The 20,210-nt window shown below is 42.2% G+C and overlaps 1 protein-coding gene across 1 annotated transcript in view; it reads left to right on the top strand.

Moving 5' to 3' along the window:
* The window catches only part of LOC111159558 (ryanodine receptor 3), a 353,621-nt gene that overhangs the window by 42,115 nt on the left and 291,296 nt on the right, over positions 1–20,210 (top strand). The window lies entirely within an intron of this gene.

Raw genomic sequence — 20,210 nt, 5'->3', positions numbered from 1 at the left:
AGTGGTATTTTGCAAGTGTGGTAACATTTAGCCTTGTTAATGTTACACAAACCCTGGAGTTCTTTCCTTTCTTGCTGTTGACCTTCAGTGCTCTGTTAGTGTAGTCTTGTCCTAACAACCTCAGCATCTTAGAAAGCTTGAGCTTCTTTCTTGTGGCTGGACTAAAGGCAGTTCCTTGTGCTGTTTTGGTTTTGACATTTTAATTGCAAAAAATGTAAATATTTTTATTAAGGTTTCTTAGAGGAGTGAGGAGGGATTGGGGCCTCTAAGCTTTCTCGGGGTGGGGGGGCATATTGATGAGAGATCTTTCTGAATTTAAAAAAATTAATGTTTAGTTGGGGGGCACAGGGGCAGAGATGGGTTATAAAACTGGATTCCAGCAGCAGCATTTTTAGGAATGTGTTTTAATTCTAAATTATAACCTATTTGAATTTAGGTGAAATCTTTTGTGTTAAACCCTTGCTTACCTTTTAAAAACGGAGTACATTTGGAATTCAAGAAATCCTGGGAGAATAGAAACCTTTATTAGACTTTTCCTTTGATCATGTAATTTACTTTTTAACAGCTACTAGCGTTTAAATTATGTATTTGTAGGGAGAATGGAATGAACTAGAAAAAAACTCCAACTTATTTCCATTTCATAAAAGTTTAATGAAAGCACCTATGTGGATATTCTGGGTTAACAAAAATTAACTTGGTGTCAAAGAAATCCTGGTCTCAACTGACGTTTCAATCCTCAGTGGAGTAAAAAGCCTGTGGCTAGTACCCCAACCCTATGATTAGTACTGTTTGGTTTAAGAATGGAAGACCCTGGGGGTGCCTGGGTGGCTCAGTGGGTTAAAGCCTCTGCCTTCAGCTCAGGTCATGATCCCAGGGTCCTGGTATTGAGCCCCACATCCGGCTCTCTGCTCAGCGGGGATCCTGCTTCCCTCTCTCTCTCTCTCTGCCTACTTGTGATCTCTGTCTGTCAAATAAATAAAATCTTAAAAAAAAAAAAAATGGAAGACACTGGGGACCTTCAGGCAAGAAAACCTCGAGCTCTGCAGAGGGCTGGAAAGGCAGAACAATTCTGTTTTTACCTGTGTTTCCTGTGCCTATCTTTCAGGGGGTGCTGAGTGGGAAACAGGAAGATGCCTGTTGCTCTGGTGGGAGAAGGGATAGTGCCTGGCCAGGGCTTGGTGGTGGGAGGGTGGGGATGAGTTCTGGCCTGTGCACTGCTACCTTCTGTCCCATGTTGTGCCCATCTGTCAGCAAATGTGTCCTCTGACCTACATTAGTGGCTCCCAGACATCTTCAGACATTGTCCTGGAGCCCTGTCTGCCTAGGAATAAGGATTTGCAAGTCCTCAGGAAAATAATTACAATATAGGAATTGTATCATTAAGCTAACTTCATGAATGCAAAGGTCTACCTTTTTAATTTTTTTTCTTAAAAGATTTACCTATTTGAGAGAGAGAGAGTAGAAGGATGGGGAGAAGAAGAAAGAGAATCTCAAGCAGATTCCCTGCTGAGCTCAGAGCCCATTGTAGGATGGCAGGGCTCAATCAGAGGACCCCAAGATCACGACCTGGGATGAAACCCAGAGTCCGAGGCTCAGCCGACTGAGCCCCCCAGGCGCCCCTGCCTTTTTAAATTTTCTACAATTCTGTCTTTTTAATAATTTTTATAGTCTAGTGGTTATCAGGTTGGTTTATTTCTTGGTTGGTTTATATATTTATGGAAATTGTAGAGATAGTGGAGGTGACCGCTTTCTTCTTTCTGTTTAAAAAAATGCCCTTACTGGGCAAAACCTAAAACTGGCAACTCTGTTGAGGATCACTTTGCTCCTGATGTTGAAACTGTAGCAGCTTTTGAACTTCGTAGCCCCGTCAGGCCTCTTCTGGGGTGGATGGGGCGGCTGGGTGATGGACATCAGGGAGGGTATGTGCTATGGTGAGTGCTGTGATCAGTGTAAGACTGATGAATCACAGACCTGTACCCCTGAAACAGATAATACATTATGTGTTAATAAAAAAAAATTAAAAAATAAAAGAATGCACGAAGGGCTGTTCCCATGTCCATGGGGCCAGCACCGCATGAGTTTTAGCTGAAGAACAGCCTTTGGGAATTGGCTTGAGAAGGTGTTTCCTCTTCCCCTGAGTCCTGCCAGCTGGGCCAGGTGGGACCAGTGATGGAAACTCATGGCAGAGACTGTTCCTGAAAGACCTCTTCTCCTGTCTTGGGTGAGATATTAGAAAGGTAAGTTGAATGCAGTACTTAAAAAAAAAAACAACAATTAGAAAACAAATAACTATTTAGATATATACACATTAAATTTACATGACTTGGTCTTAGGGATTTCCAGAATTATTGCTGGGGTACTAAAGGCTTCAGGTTCTGTCTTTTCAGTGGGTAAGGGTAACTGGATTGGGATTGCTGAGGTGCCTTGAATCGGTCCAGCGGAGAGTTGTGATACTGACTCTCTGAAACTGAAGGTAGCACTCCGTGTTTGCGTTCCGGCCCAGTTACAGGTGCAAAAGAAGCCATGTTGCCCCAGTAGTCTACAGAACTGTCTCCCCATGATAGGACCCTGGCAACTTTATGTCCTGCCCCCGGGTTTTTGCGTGCCAGCTTGGGAAAGGGATATTGGGATATTGTCCTAAGCCCTTATCATTAGGATTCATAGGAATTTTGGAAATAATGACCTGACATGGTGAAATATCTCCAACTCCTATTCCTTCTCTCAGCCTGGAATGGATCCAATAGCTTGTTTCTAGAGATTTCCAACAATAGGAGAAAAGGAGGGCAAATATTTAACAAGATGCATTTTAGGATCTCTTGCTCTGCTCAGAGTTGTGCATTTTGTGGCGGGATGGATTGCCTTTTCGCCTCCCACACCCGCCCCCCAGGCAGGCCCTCCCACTATCTCCCTGCAGCACTCCAGGCCCCAGGGGGGTGCAGAGGGCTCTGGGGGGCAAGTCTAAATGTCGGGAACTACAATTCTCTGATCTCAGGCAGTGGACCTGGGTCACCTGGAGGATGAGCAACTGTGGTTTCCCTGTTCTGTGTTCCTTGTTGGCAGCCACTTGGATGGGTGAAGGGTGAAGCAACAGGGATAGACAGGTCCCTGGTTTATGAGCTGCACTGATTTCTGTCAAAGTAAGTGAGGGAGGGACTAGGATGGCCGTACTCCCTCGGCCTCTAGAGAATGTGGTCTCCAGTTGGCCTGTTTATATGGAACTCCGCTTCCTGGTCGTCTTACCTACAGCACACATCCCTCAGAAACTCCTTGCCGTCTCTCCCCGCCCCCCCCCCCAGGTGGAGTTATCTAGGCTGTGGTTGCTTCACTTCTAACCTTATTTACTTCATTTGCAATTTTTTATTCGATTTTGTTAGCTTGAGCTGTTCCCATGGCAACCAGGAGCGGCAAGTTCACTCTGCTGAATTCTGGTCCTGACGGGTCCAGTTCTAACTGCCCTCCTCTCACCTAGTGCTTTATGCTCACAGGAATTAGAAAATCCTCCTCAGATCTGCCGGCCTCTTTCCCTTCTACGTCTGTCCCTAAACACTCATTGACTTGTGCACTTTTCAAAATGTATATTAACTTCATTTTAATTTTGTTAATGGACCTTGGTGTTTTTCTTTCTTGTGGAGAGCAGACATCACTCAGCATTTCCCCACATTTGTACTTGTCTTTCCAAATGCATCCCCTGCAAAAGAGGAATCTATCTGTCCTTTATTTTCCTCTATAGTGGTCTACTACTAAAATATTCCAACAGAAGAAAAACAGTTTATTGTAATTTCTTGTATTAAACTGTGTTAAGAAGCTCCAAGTTCTTCTGAAGGGTGATGTCACAATTGTTGTATTTTGAGAAGTGTGTCAAAATAATCAAGACATTTCCATATTTGACATTTACCTACGTCTCATCCCATAAGAGCTACTTCCATTTGTCCTCAGAATCTGGCACAAAGCACAGGTATATCCAGCCCCAAATGATCCTGTTTTTAACAAATGTGAATGTGTCTAACTCTCCAAACCACAAGATTTTTACATCTATAAGATCTACTCTAAATATACTCACTTGATCTGGGAAAGGAAAGTTGGGCTGAATCCACCTTTTCCCCACACATCCTATTGGGTTCCAGAGCAGAGGCAGGTGAGACAACACCCTACCCCATATGTCCCCAGCCTCCTTGAAGCCAGGGCCACCTGGCTCCAGAAAGCCCAGGTTGTAGCCCACAAGATCCTGCCCTGCATCCTGTCCCAGATAGAGTTCCTACAATTTTTCAGACTGGATTTTTTTTTTTTTTAACAGTAATCCCCATGATAGTTCACCAGTAAGGGACAATGGGGGTCACCATGATAACAAATCAGTGACAAGAGCTGAACACATTATCCAGAGTTCTTCCATCTGCTAAATAGCCTCTCTAATGTACATCCTTGTTTTATAATCTAGGGATTGAAAAATAACATCAAGACAAGACAATCATAATTTGAACTGAGAAGACTTTAAGACTACTGGAAACTGGACTTCACACCACAGTGACCTTGCCCACACTGTGTCACCCCATTCCTTCCTTTAGTATTACTTAGACTCTCCTCTCTTTCCAAATACCCTGCACATTACAAAATACAGTCATTGTTTTCTCTGTGATGCCCAGATCCCTTGAGCTTGGTCAGAGGGAGTGCATGGCAGCCTCCTGAAAGTCACTGCTGAGGTCTTTGAGAGCATCCTTGCTCCAGTGTGGCAACAAGGCAGCACAGACCGATCATAATTCTTCTGTCACAAACATGAACTTGAACAACTCTGATTCCATTTCATGGAGAACAAGTCAGAGGCGAACCTCTGGCGTTAGAGATGCATATGCCATAGCCTCCACTATGGCTAATGGAGGAGATATGAGCAGGATACAGAGGAGAGGTTACATCATGCACCTTAGGGATTCTTTATTTTTATGAAGAACATAAAGATCCCAATGATATCTCCGGTATAATTCCAGTATCATTGAGTTTTTCCTGTCTTTATATGAGTCCTTATTAAGCTTTTCTCTTTGAGATAACAGATTTCCTGTGGTTTTTAGCTATATTGTACTATGCTGTGCATTCTCCATTTACTTAAAAAGCACTTTTGGAGAACCTCCTGTATGCTGTTTCCATCTTCTGGCTTCATGGCACCGTTTTCTAGCATGTTAAGGAAGATCTTCCTTGATTCTTCAAGCTGCTTAAACAGCAATGGTTCAATATTGATTAGTAGGCATTAATAGGTTACCAGGAATTTTTATAGTGGTCTTGGCTTAAGTCAGTCAGTCAGTCCCTCTGGCTCTCCCTCTCACTTTGGACTGACTCTGTTAGATAACCTGTTACCTTCTTCCGGTTCCTGGGGATCATTAGCAGCAGTCTCTTGCAGAGTAATAAGCAGAGATCAGCTACAGTGTTTTCTTTTTTTTAAGCTCTGTTGAGATAAAATTGACATATAATACTTGTGTAAGTTTAAGGTGTGCAGCGTAATGACTTGACATTCATATATTGTAACATTATTACCACAGCAAGTTTAGTTAATAACCACTATCTCATGTAGGGACAAAAATTTTTTCCTTGTGATGAGAACTTTTAGGATGTATTCTTAGCAACTTTCAAATATACCATAGATCAGTGTTATTTCTCATCCTCAACCATGTTGTACATGACATCCTCAATACTGATTCATAACTAGAAGTTTGTCCCTTTTGACCACATTTACTTAATTACTACTCCTGGTAGCCACAGATATGATCTCTTTTTCTATGAATTTGCCTCTTTTTAGATTCCATACATAAGTGAGATTATACAGTTTTGTCTTTCTCTGTCTTATTTCCCTTAGCATAACACCCTCGAGGTTGTGACTGAATAGTATTCCATCGTGTGTGTGTATGTGTGTATACACAGACCTATCGTATTCTGTCACAAACATGAACTTGAACAACTGTGGTTCCATTTCATGGAGAACAAGTCACAGGCAACTTGTTCGTCTGTGTATACACGTGCACACACACACACACACACCACAAACTTCTTTATCCATTCATCTGTTGATGGACACTTAGATTGTTTTCATGTCTGGACTATTATAAATAATGTTGCATGAACATGGGGGTGCAGATCTCTCTTCCATATAGTAATTTCATTTATTTTGGATAGATACCCAGAGATGGCATTGGTGGATCATATGGTGGTTCTATTTTGAATTTTTTGAGGAACCTACAGATTGTTTTCCGCAGTGGCTATAGCAATTTACATTGCTAACAATGGTGCATGAAGTTTCCTTTTTCTCTATATCCTCGCCAGCTTTGTTGTCCCTTGGAGGTTTTTTGTTTTGTTTTGTTTTGTTTTTTTGTGGGGTATCAGGGGAATGATAGCCATTCTGACACATGTGAGATGACATCTTCTTGTGGTTTTAATTTGCATTCCCTGATGATCAGTGATGTTGAACAACTTTTCATGTATCGCTTGGCCATTTTCATGTCTTTTTTAAGAAAGATGTCTATTTGGGTCTTTTGCTTATTTTTTAAATTGGATTATTTAAGGTTTTTGTTATTGAGTTGTCTGAGTTCTTTATACATTGGATATTAATTCCTTATCAGATACATGATTTGTTAATATTTTCTTCCATTCTGTAGGTTGCCTTTTTACTTTGTTGTCGTTTCTTTTGCCGTGCAAATTTTTGGTTTCACACAGTCCCACTTGTTTATATTTCATTTTGTAGTTTGGGCTTTAGATGTCATCTTAAAAAAAATCCATTGATAAGACCTATGTCAAGGAATTTTCCCTGTGTTCTCTTCTAGGAGTTTTATGGTTTCAGGTCTTACATTCAGGTCCTTAGTCCATTTCAAGTTATTTTTTGTGAGTGGTGTAAACCAGGAGTCAGTTTTGTTCTTTTACATTTAAATATCTACTTTCTCCAGCATTGTTTGTTGAACAGACTGTGTTTTCTCCATCAAGTATTCTTGGCTCCCTTGACAAATATTAGTTGACTGTGTATGCGTGGGTTTATTTCTGAGCTCTTGATTCTGTTCCATTGGTCTATGTACCTCTGTTTTTACACCAGTACTATACTGTTTTGATCCCTTTATCTTTATAATAAAGCTTGAAATCATGAAGTGTGGTGCCTGCTGCTTCGTTCTTCTCTCCCTCTCCCAGTATTGCTTTAGCTTTGTGGGTCTTTGTGGTCCCATATACATTTTAGGTGGTTTTTCTACTTCTGTGAAAAATGTCATTGGACTCTCAACAGGGATTACATTGAATCTGTAGATGACCTAGTATAGACTTTTTTAAATTTTTTTTTATTTTCAGCATAACAGTATTCCTTGTTTTTGCACCACACCCAGTGCTCCATGCAATCCGTGCCCTCTCTAATACCCACTACCTGTTCCCCCAACCTCCCACCTCCTGCCCCTTCAAACCCCTCAGATTGTTTTTTAGAGTCCATAGTCTCTCATGGTTCACCTCCCCTTCCAATTTCCCCCAACTCCCTTCTCCTCTCTAATTCCCCTTGTCCTCCATGTTATTTGTTATGCTCCACAAGTAAGTGAAACCATATGATAATTGACTTTCTCTGCTTGACTTATTTCACTCAGCATAATCTCTTCCAGTCCCGTCCATGTTGCTACAAAAGTTGGGTATTCATCCTTTCTGATGGAGGCATAATACTCCATAGTGTATATGGACCACATCTTCCTTATCCATTCGTCCGTTGAAGGGCATCTTGGTTCTTTCCACAGTTTGGCGACCGTGGCCATTGCTGCTATAAACATTGGAGTACAGATGGCCCTTCTTTTCACTACATCTGTATCTTTGGGGTCAATACCCAGTAGTGCAATTGCAGGGTCATAGGGAAGCTCTATTTTTAATTTCTTGAGGAATCTCCACACTGTTCTCCAAAGAGGCTGCACCAACTTGCATTCCCACCAACAATGTAAGAGGGTTCCCCTTTCTCCACATCCCCTCCAACACACGTTGTTTCCTGTCTTGCTAATTTTGGCCATTCTAACTGGTGTAAGGTGGTATCTCAATGTGGTTTTAATTTGAATCTCCCTGATGGCTAGTGATGATGAACATTTTTTCATGTGTCTGATAGCCATTTGTATGTCTTCATTGGAGAAGTGTCTGTTCACGTCTTCTGCCCATTTTTTGATATGATTATCTGTTTTGTGTGTGTTGAGTTTGAGGAGTTCTTTATAGATCCTGGATATCAACCTTGTGTCTGTACTGTCATTTGCAAATATCTTCTCCCATTCTGTGGCTTGCCTCTTTGTTTTCTTGACTATTTCCTTTGCTGTGCAGAAGCTTTTGATTTTGATGAAGTCCCAAAAGTTCATTTTCGCTTTTGTTTCCTTTGCCTTTGGAGACATATCTTGAAAGAAGTTGCTGTGGCTGATATCAAAGAGGTTACTGCCTATGTTCTCCTTTAGGATTCTGATGGATTCCTGTCTCACGTTGAGGTCTTTTATCCATTTTGAGTTTATCTTTGTGTATGGTGTAAGAGAATGGTCGAGTTTCATTCTTCTGCATATAGCTGTCCAGTTTTCCCAGCACCATTTATTGAAGAGACTGTCTTTTTTCCACTGTATATTTTTTCCTGTTTTGTCGAAGATTATTTGATCGTAGAGTTGAGGGTCCATATCTGGGCTCTCTACTCTGTTCCACTGGTCTATGTGTCTGTTTACATTTTAACAATATTCTTCCAATCCATGTACTTCTCAGTATAAAGAACTTTCATCTTGGTTAAATTTATTCCTAAGTATTTTATTGTTTTTGGTGCTATTGTAGATGAGATCCTTTTCTTTATTTTTTAGCTAATTCATTGTTTGCAATGTTATTTTCAGTACCAAGTCACCATATTACATTAATGATAACTACCAACCCCACTGGGAAATGATGGATTGACTGATTTTTCTCCAGCCATTGAAGGAGGCAAATATCAGCACAACTGAAGTTTAGTTTTATTTTGGGGTTCGGATTGTGAACCGTACTCCATGTTTCTGAGCTTCTCCCCTCCTCTTCTCACAGATCAGTGTTGCTAATTTTAGTATTTCCCTCACTCAACAAAGCTTCCCTTGCAGCTCAAGGGAAGTTGGGTTTTCCTGTCAGTCTTAGTAGGTTATCCTTCCAATGTCAGGGTGATGAATTTACTCTCTGCACAGTGGGGAGAAAAACAGATCCAATGGTGCTTTGCCTTACCCGTTCCCTGGCTTCCATTCACAGATCAGCAGAAAAGACTTCTTTTTTAAAAACAAACAAACAAAACACTGTTATTTTTCTCTTTGACAGAGAGCTGGGTGGGAGCTGGAACGCTGAGACCTAAGCGAGGCCTCTGAAGGGTGGGCCTTTGAAAGCAGCCATGTGAACAGCCCTGATTAAAGATTAGAGGATTCAGAACACCTTTAAGAGACAGGAGCCTTGCAGACACAGAAAAGTAGAAAAAATTGTCCGTTTTAAATTGTAAAAATTGCAAATCATTAAATTGTAAATTGTAAAAGTTGTCAATAAAAATGCAGAGTGCTGAAGTGTAGCCTTCAGGGCAGGGGTCCTAAGAAAGCACAGGACCAGAGTGAAAACGGCAGGGATAACTGGCTAGGGAGAGGAGTGACCCATTAGTAACAGAGAAAAGTAAAAGACCTTCACCCTAACCGGCTCTGTTCTTTGCCATAAACTCTATCTTTTCCCAGGCCCAGTGGAGTCCAGGCTGGTGGAGAAGGAGGTCCAGAATATGGACAAGGCAGCTCAGGAAGAGTCTAGCTTCCCTTCAACATGGTGAAGAGGAGTGGGTCTGGGGGTCGTCATGGTGGGACTCACCACACATATGTGACAGTAGGGATTTTGTCTTTCCATCTGTCACAAAGATGCCAGCAGAGCTCAGGGACAGAGAAGCAGAGAAAGTCAATTTTTAGTTTGACAACAGCTGTCAAGTACAAGGGGAAGCAACCATATTTGTTCTTTGCATCATGGGGGTTTTAGAGAAATGCTAAAAGGTAAAATCAGTCACTGGTCCAAAAGGACAGCTCTGAGAACAGAGAAGTACTTGCTGGCTCTAAGTATCCTACGGATGACTTGGATGAGGTCTCCAGTGGGGCTGAGGAGTCCCAGAGGGGTGATTCTCCAGACTGGCTGTATATTGGAACCACCTGAGAACCCAGGCCCCATCACAGACCTACAAATGAGCAGCTTAGGTAATTAGCCCAGGCTTTACTGCTATAGAGGATTTGTTTTGCTTGGTTTTTTTTTTTTTTTTTTTTAAGGCTCTACCAGTGATTCTGATAGAGAGCCAAAGACTACTTGTCTAGAATCAGTCCATGAGATGTTCAGAATGATTGTGCTATTGTATTATAATGATTATCGCTATTGTATTGAGCAGAATAGATAGAAAGTATTAGGGACACCTAGCTTCCTGTCCTTACACGGGCCCATAGGTATACAGAATCAACTTCTCCACCCAAGGCCACTTCGTGTACTTCAAGGAAAGATCAGGCTCTGTGTTTGTTTTGCTCAGATAAATGACCCTGGGCTTGTTGTATGGATGTAGAGAGAAGAGGATGAATTGATGTCTGTCCGGCAAGATCATAATTGGGACCGGTATGAGGAATGAAAGAACATCCAGGAAAGAGAAAAAATAGGTTAAGGAGTGCAGGAGAAAGGAAGGCGGGTCAAAGATCAAAATAGAATCAATATCATTTTCCGCTTCATAGTCCACATGAGTAAACGTGCTTGCACACAGTAGGACTCAATGGCAGTTTTATGATAAAAACTTACTCCTATTTTATTAGCCATAGAATGAACAGGGATTTTTTTTTTCTCCTAGAGAAATAGTAGATTAGAGACAGTGTTTGATTTTTTCATGTCAAGGTAATCTGACCTTTCAGATGTTAAACTCTCTGTAGAAAATATTCAGTGTATGTTAGCTTGGATGAAAGGCCAGGATTGGGCAGAGTGCTTAGTCTTGACCCTGTGAGGCTGCTGGTCCACCGTTTCATCAAAGGCCTGACGAATGATGAGTATGGGTGGTTCAAATCAAAACCAGAGCAGTAATTGGGAAACAAATCTGGCTGCTTGGGTTCTTTTATGTGATGAATGAAATGGGCAATGTCAGATTCTTAGAAGTCTGTTAGTTAGCTATGGGACAAAGGGGCAAACATGACTTCGGAGAAAATAATTGCTTCACCTCTTTCTGAAGTATACTTGCCATCAATCTAATTGTCATTACTACCTGACAAATATCTCCTGTCATTTTGTTCTCTTCAAAGATGCCATAAAAAGAAACATGTGTTAGAGCTCCCATTCTGGCTGTCTGGTTTCTCTGGGACATCTATGTTCAAAGGGAAGCACAGATGTTTCTAGAATGACCTTGTGCTGAGTTTGGAGGCATTCCAAGAGCCAACTCTTTCCCCACCATGGAGAATGCGTATCTTCCTGTTTCAGAATCAGTGTTTGTGTGGGGCCTCTGTTGGCTCAGTCAGCCCCACATCCGGAGGGGTGGGGGGAGGGGGGGTGTCTCTGCTCAGCAGGGGGTTCGCTTCTCCCCCCCCTTTCCCTCTGTGCTCTTGGTCTCAAATAAATAAAATCTTTGAAAAGAAAAAATCAGTGTTTGTGAAATCCTGGCCCTAGTGGGAACCTCACAGAGTAATTTGATTTGTTCCCCAAACTCCATGGATTAGGAGAGGGGGGAAGGCAGATGCTTGCACCTGTCTACATAGATTCTCATGGATCAAAAATCTATTTTTAGAGACTTGAGGTGCCTCAGTTGCCTTTAGCTATGCATTCAGGGTTTAAGTCTGCACTGTGCAAGGACCCTTCTTTCTCCTGGATTTAAGCATTTCCAAGAAAGAATGAATTCTGGGTTACCACCGAAGCTTCTTTTCAATCCCAGCTCATCTGAGCCATCTCTCAGATTTTACTACCTAAAATCTGTGTAAGATTTGGGCTAAATCAGTGTAGGAGGGGCTTTCTCCTGGAACAGAAAACCTCCCGGTTTATGCAACTTTTTGTTATAGATGGTGCTCACGACCCAGAATTTAGTTTCTCAAATCAGGCTGTGGCCTTTCATCCTTTTGTCCTGAAATACTTCTATGTGGCTGAGGAAGTTATGACCTGAACAAAAATGAGATGGCCAGAGTCTTCTCACCCAGGGCAAATAATTTGAGGTGCTTTCAAGAGAGTGGGTTGGCTGAATTGAATGAATTATTAGCTGTGGGAGTGGTAAATTTGGCATTGGTGGTAGGTGGTTGGGGATAGAGTGTTGGCTTTGTTTGTGTCCTCTGTACTTAAAAAATGAACAGAGAATAGCCTGTTTTTAGGCATAGCTTTTGGGCCATTCCATTCTTCAGTCCTGTGATAGGAGGTGAAGGGAGGGGAAGCATTGAGGGTATAGGAGGTGGAGCTCCGTGGGGTCCCATCCCCCTGCTTACCTTGCTGCAAGAACATGTAGCAGAAGGTACAGTGACTACCATAGGCCTTCAGCCAACTTGAGTCAGCCTTTTCTCTCAGGGGTCCTGTTGTGCCTCACAGCCTCTGACATGTGGGCCTGTGGTATTGGAAAGGCAACTGGGGAGACTGCCATGATCACTGAACTTGGGAAGTGGTGCTGTCAGGTGGCACACCTTCCTCCTCTTTTCTAAACTTTAAAATTCTATTTTGTTATTTCCATTTTTAATGATATCCCAAGAGGCCCATCAACGATGTCAAGAATGTGGCCTCCTTTCAGGTACATTTAGCTTAAAGTCCTGCACTGTCCTGGTTGAGTTGCCCCAGATTCTCTTGAAGGATTTCTTACGGGAGAAACACCTTCAGGTGATCCTGTCCTGAAGGTGTGGCTCTCTGTAGACATTGGTTCAGGTTCCTCTAAGAGTTTTAGGTCCATAGTAATCATCCTATTACAAATAGAAAATCAGGTGTCAAATTAGAAGAATGGCCCCTTGTGCTTCTATAGTGTTTTATATCCCAAAAGGGGGAGCCCAGGAAAAGTTGAATTTGGCAGTTACCTCGTTGAAGAGTAGAGTACCTGATTCAGAAAAAGTGGTGAAGAAAAGTGTGTAGTTGTTTGCATTAGGCCCTTGGGGATGTCCCACAAAGTAAGGGAATTCACATGACTAAAATATGCTTATTTTTGTCCTGTTCCCTAATTCTGACTTCAGAGCACAAGTCAAACTAATCTGGGCATGTGCCCTCCCATCCCTGGTCTACACTTTCTAAATTTCAGTGGCCTATGTAATTCATCATTAAAGAAGAAAAATCATCCCTGCTACCAGGAGTTTATCATCAAGACCTGTTCGGAAAATGCCCTATCAGTTCCTTTGTTGCCCTTGGAGCTGGGAAAGTATGGTCCCATCTTCCCAACCCTCTGAAAAGGTGTGGACTTGGGTGTTTAACCATAGAGGGCTAATGGGCTGGCCTGTAGCAATAGGGGGAGGTGGACCTCTGGAGTCTAGCAGCTTGGGGAGACAACCTTGAAAGCATTGAATAGTGGAGAAACCAAGTCTCTAGGAACAAGGATAGGACCGATGGTAAAGGGTCCTCAAAAGACAGAAGAACCATGTGTTTGGGATTCCAGCAGGAGCGAGTTTCTGTAGTAAGAGATTGTTTTCCTCCGAAGTGTGGAGCAGGGCCTGAGGGAACTTAGGAGGGGGTCAGAGCTATCCTGGGTAAAGACTGGCTCCCTGGGGTTTCACTTATCACCAGGAAAGAGCCATACTCTGGATCAATGCCAAAATGAAGGCATACTGCTATGCCTTGCCATCAGCGCTTCAGGCAGGGAAAGTCACTCACTGAGGATTCTGACAAACTAATGACATCCTTGAGCAAATGCAGTGTCAACAAATAGACAAAACACTTTTAGGGCACTCCACTTTTTTAAACACATTCCACAGTTGTTGTCCCCAACACGCTTGCATTTTTTTTTTTTTTTAATTGAAATGACCTAATGGTAGTGTTGAAAATTTGGAAAACTCTCCCTTGGTTCTGCAATCAACCAAACGTCTATTGCCTTTTTATAGGTTGCTTTATCATTCTTGCATATAAATAACAGTTGAAGGCATTTTGCATTCTGCCTTTTCACAGTGACAGGTTGCAACACATTCCTCTGTTTCTGGTAGCCTCTGTAATTGACTTCTTTAATGGCTGCAGGATAGAACATCCTGAAGAAGCCCATGATTCCTAAACAGCATTTTTCTTTTGAACATTTAGGCTCCTTCCAGGTGTTTCGTTTGCCTCCATTATAATTCTCTCATCACAACAGTGTGCATACTTTTTTGCTTTTCTCGAATTACTTCCAGAAGTGGAATTACTAAAGCAAAGGTCATGGACATCTTTGCGGATCTTTAATATATTACCACATTGCCATGCCAAAGAGTTGCACTCAGTGTCACTGTGTGGGGGATCACACCAGCTAAATTGCAGCTCTGACAGCATTGGTTGTTTTTTTTTTTTTTTCCTGTTCTTTTGCAGATTTAGTTGATGTAAAATGATGTATAAAAATTGCTTTAGTTGTCATTCATTTCATTACGAGAAGAGATAAAAATCCCCTCCATATGTTTTAATTTCATTCCTGCTAGGAATCCTTTATTCATATCCTTCGCCTATTTCTTTACTTGAGGCTTAGTTTGTTTCTTACATTTCAACAAGATGGAAACCCCTGTGTCACAGTGATGCAAAGTATTCTGTAATTTATTAACTGTTGTTTCCAGTGCTCTGAAGTTCAGTGATCTTGCTACAATCTGATCTGGTTATTGTTTTCTTGGAGTGCATCTGTTACTTCAAAGCATGGATAAATATTAGGTATGTAAAGAATGTGGGACCATTCTATTACATGCTAGTTGTTCTAGAATTTAATTTTAAAATGAAATAGTTGATTCTGTTATCCATCCAGAATCTTTTCTATTTCCTGTGGATCTTCCCGAATGCTTTTTGATTTGCTGTCCACCTATTCTAGTGACATTTGCTTAATAATCCTGCCTTCTCCCCACCATTGTACTAAAAATCTGCTTTATCACATGCTATATTTATATTTGTTTATGGGCTGCCTATATCGTGCTACATTCTTCTTTTTGAACCAGTACCAGAATGAACAGATTAATTTTACTTCATAATATTCACTAAAACTTAGTTCCCTTTCTGAATAAAAATTTCCTAATGTTCATATTTCCAGGTGAATTTTATAGCAATTTTGTTGAATTCCAAAATACTCTTTTGGAATTTTCATTAAAACTGCCTTAAATCTGTAAGTTAAATTTGGAAGAAAAAGCATTTAAAAATATTGGTATTCTTATTCTGTATCAGAGTACACCTCTCTATTTCACAAATCAAATTGTATTTTATAGAATAAAGGTTTGTGGTTTCATTCTGAAGGTTTAACCCATCTAAGTAAGTTCCTAAAAACTGAATATTTATCAGTCGCGGATAGAATCTTTGATTCTGTTTTCTAAGTGAAAAGAGTGAGTTACCTGCCTTTGTTTATACCATTAGGTGTTACTGGGGTGTTTTGTTTTGTTCTATTTTGTTTTGGTTTTGGTTTTTACTTATATGGCCTCCTTATCAGTTGTCACTTGTATCAGAAGAAATGCAGTCCTCCTGAGCAACGTAAAAGGGCCTCTAGCATGTTGAGGAAATATTGCTTTGTGACCTTCTAGAAAGGCTTCTTTCTTTCTTTGATAGACTAAAAGAACAGAACAGAAGTGCGGTAGGGAAGGAAAGGAAGATGAAAGCATGTGCTTACAAGACACATCCAGCCAATGATTTCATGCCCTCCAGGCTCTCCCAGGAAGGTGGCCTCTGAGGCATTTAATGGGGTGTGTTACATTCACCAAGGAGCCTTCTCAGAGCCTGGGACCCCCGAAGAGGAATTGGGATTCCAGATTATAAAAGAAGGTAGCTCAGAGGTCTAACAGTCTTGAAATACTTATGTAGGCTGGAGAGAAACACTGTTACCCTTTGTCTGTTGCCACAGCATGTTTCCCTTTCGGGGAGGCACTGTCTTCTGATAACCACCAAAAGAAATGTCAGTGATGGAATTCATTTTAAAATTACAGTCAACATGATGGAATTAATGATCTGGTGGAACATGATTCCTCTGAACCTGGCACCAGGTGCTTTTACCAGCTTTGCCCTGCCCCACTTCCATCCTTTGAGGTAGTACCTTAGAATCTCCTCCTGCCAGTGGTGCCTGTGGAGGTCACTTGTGGAGGGACAGGACTGCCATCCCCATGAAGCCTCACAGTCTTGAGGTCTGGATTCCCTGTGAACAGGCCTACGCAGTCATCTGTATAGCATATCACATCTTTCCCGGAATGTTATTCCAGAATTAGAGTCAAACTATGGAAAGAGTTAGTAGAATTTGTGGTACAGGTTCAGATCCAGGCTCACTGCTTACAAGCTGAGTATGGGACAGTTTTTCTTTTCCCATCTGTAAAAAGGAGACAAAAGGATCACTTTGTATAATTATTTTTTATTCATCCAGGAAATATGAATGTGAGTGCATCCTCTTTGCCAGGCACTGATAAAAGTGATGTTGATATGGCAGAGAACACAACAGACAAACGGACCTCATATCCTTGGGTGTGGCAGAAGATATCAAAAATAACATGAATTCATGTCAGTTAATACTAAATGCCTCAAGAAATAAGACAGCAGCAAATTATGACAGAGTAAGGGTGATTTTTCTTTCAGAAGGAGTGATCAGAGAAGGTTTCTGTAATGAGATACGTAAGCACAGAACTGAAAGGAGACTGGCCCTAAGCCATGAGGATATTGGAGGGAAGAGCATTCTAGGTGGAAGGGAACACATGCACCGGGGTCCTGTTCTACAAGGGAGCAGCCTAGTCTGAATAACAGAGGGAGGCCCAAGTGGCAGGAGCAGAGGTGGTGACGGGGCTCACACTCATGGTAAGTGATGACGTCAGAGCTGGAACTAGATCAGGGACAACAGAGATCAGCGACCAATGCCTGGGGCCATATCCAGGCTGTGGCTTATTTATGGACAGCTCTCTAGATAAGAATGGTTTTTAAGTTTTGAAAAAGTTGGTTGAAATAAAAAAGACTATATGACAGAGACCACGTGTGCCCTGTAAAGCCTAAAATCTTTACTGTCTGGTCTTTTACAGAGAACATTTGCCAAGTCCTGATGCAGGGTCTTGGAGGCCATGGCGACGACATTGCACGTCTAAGTGCAAAAGGGAGCCATGGTGGGTGGCAGGGGGGTAGGGGGAGAGCTGAACAAGAAAGTAACATGATGTAACTAACAGCCGTAAAATGATGGCTGTGGCTGCCATGTTGGTTCTGACTACAAGAGGGAGTGGGAAGTAGGGGTGCAGCAGGTAGCAGAGTTAGGAGGCCATTACTGCCATCCAGGTAAAACGGGCAGTAGGCTGAACCAGCCTGGCAGCGGCAGGGTACTGAATACTCGGTGTAGAATGCATTTCGAAGATATAGAGCCTGAGCGGGAGGAAGGAGTCAAGGATGACACCAAGGTTTTGGTCCACACTCTCCTGTTGTCGTGGAAACAAAATGAAAGAATGATCTTTTTTGTCCATGGGGTTTGACGCCTGCAGTTCTTCCACCATTGTGCTGTCAGGGTTACCTCCAAAAGTGCATTTTGGACCTGCGACACTCTCCTTCTAAAAACCTACACTACTAAGAAAAACAAACAGACAAATAAAACCCTACACCAGTGTCCTGGTAGTTGTGGAACGGTCAGTCATCGTCCTCCATATTCTGACTGCCCCACGTCTGTGCCCTAACTTTTTTCTAGATGTTGCCTCTCCTTGCAGCTGACCCCAGTGCTAGTCAGTGAATCATTGACTAGTCCCCACGTGGGCTTTGTACTCTCCACCTCCAGGCCTTTGCTCACATGGGTTCCTCCTCCCAACTCTCACTGACGGTCAACACTCGGACCCGTCACCGTCTACCTTATTGATAAAGCTATTTCTCAATGCCCTTTTTACTTTCCTGGTCTATTCCCGTGCTCCTTGTTTTCATCTGTGTTAATAGGCAGATTGTTTCCTATTTGTAACATTTTTTTTTTTATAATACAAAAGTCTTTGTAGACTTTCTGGTAGACCAGACTACCGAGAAGGAGACAACGTAGCATATGGTTAAATCCCTACTCTGCCCTTAGAACCTGTATGACTTTGAGCAAGTTATGTAACCTCTTGAAACCTCAGTTTGCATTGCCATAAAATGGAGATAATTACTCTAGTTATATCACAGCATTAATGGCAAATATAAAGTGAGATCATGCACATAGCACACTTGGCATGGTTCTGTGTCTGCTGGATGCTTAGTGTTCACTAAATCCCAGCCATATCAGTTCACCTTCATTTAGGAGCTGAGGAAATATGTCCCTCTCCTGCTTCCCTGGTTACTTTGTACACTGGTTTTGTACACAGCCAGCAAATGAAGGTATTACAGAAACCAGAGCGAAATGAGCTCAAGTTCTACAATGAACTGTGAGTTCACTCCCCACCCCCCCACCACATCCAGCCCTATGATAGACGGCAAGATACTTACCCTTTTTGAACTTCAAACTCCTCACCTTATAAATGGGAGAAATTATTCCTACTAAGGAAACTTAGGAGGACGAGCTACGATGTTACGTAAATCGCCTACGTATAGCCTGTGCCCAGAGTAGCTCTCCCAGAATGATGAATAGCAAAGCTTCTGCAGGAAAAGCTCCTTTCCTCTTCCAGGCACTGAAGCTTGATCATTCCTTAAGCAGTGGTTCTCAGGATGTCATCACAGGACCAGGAACATCAGTGTTGTGTCCCCAGGAACTTGTTAGAAATGCTAATTCCCAGGCTCCACCCCAGGCCCTAGCAAAGCAAGTACTGTGGAGCAACATCCAGAGGCTTAGGTTGTAACCAGCAGACATCCACCCGCAGAGAGATGGTTGCCCTAGTGGAAGGAGGAGTCAGGCTGGGAAGCCTCCTGGGTGCGGCACAGTGCTGTCGCATTCAGTCCCAGTGGGGCACCTGGACTTTTTCTCTCTGCTTTTCTCTTGACACTATAATAAAGGACACGAGGGCCAGGAGAGGTTTCCAGCAGTGCCAGAGAAGAGGAGGAGCACGGACCTCTCCCGTGCCACTTTCTGTGGTCAGCGATGCTGGACTCTTTTTAAGATTACTCATTGAGTTGATGGGAACAAAGATGGGGGTATGACCCATGGTTAACACCAGGACATATTGCTTAGTCAGTAGTTTAGCTGGAGACACGGGACCGTTTTGGGAGCACACACCCACGCCTAAGTCATCATGTGCTATCAATTAGCTTCTAATATTGCAGGTGTGCTGGGAAAATATCAGAATGACAGGATGTACAAATTATTTGGTGTGACTAATTTTAACATAGCCATTGACACATTTGTTAATACAGCAACTGAAGTTACTTCGAATGATTTCAAGAAATTCGGAAATAGCACAAAGAACATTTAATTCCTCCATCGTATTGAAGCCTGGGAAGCCCTTAAATCTCTCCAAGCTCTGAGGAGAGTACAGCCCCATTTATATATGGTTATCTGCTTTTCAAAAAACATGATACCACGTCTATCATTTTTCTTTTCTTTAGCCTCCTAGTATGACATGAAAAGATTATCTCTTTGACAGAGTGATTCTTTTAATCCAAATAGAGTTGAAATAAAATGACTCTAGACCTTATTATTCAGACCTACACCTTCTCTCCATACCCCCGCTTTTCCCTTTGTTGCTCATTGCTCTGAGGGAGGGTAGGCACAGGAGAGGAGCAGAACCTCAGACCACCTCTGGGGCTGCTGGTACGTGGGTCTAAATAAAATAAGGGCCATAAGAGGTGCCCTTGGCATATAGAAGGCAAGTGTTAGAATTTCTCTTTAGGATTCATTTTCATCTCAGTGTTTGGATGCTTTTTTGTGTGCTAAGGATGGGGTCCTCTGCTCAAATGTTTTTATGCATTAGGGATGGGGTCCTGTGCTCAAATATTTTTTTCCTAAAAGGGGTGTGTGATCAAAACTATTTGACTGCCTCTGAGCGGGTAGGAATAGGAATAGGATAGGAAAGATAGGATAGGAAGAGATTTCAGTAAAAGGTTGAAAAGGTTGATGCCCCAAAATTGTAGGATTTCTTCTAGATTTCAGTTTTTTCCATAGTAACAGCTTCATCTCTGATCATGTGCTATTCAGTTCAGATAGCAACGTGTGACTCTGACTCCGGGGAAGAGCAGCAGACACAGTGGCCTTCTGG

The sequence above is a fragment of the Enhydra lutris genome, unplaced genomic scaffold (genome assembly GCF_002288905.1).
Source record: "Enhydra lutris kenyoni isolate GAN:26980312 unplaced genomic scaffold, ASM228890v2 scaffoldscaffold4, whole genome shotgun sequence".
Taxonomy (NCBI): Eukaryota; Metazoa; Chordata; class Mammalia; order Carnivora; family Mustelidae; genus Enhydra; species Enhydra lutris.
This window is presented reverse-complemented; position numbering and strand designations above follow the sequence as displayed.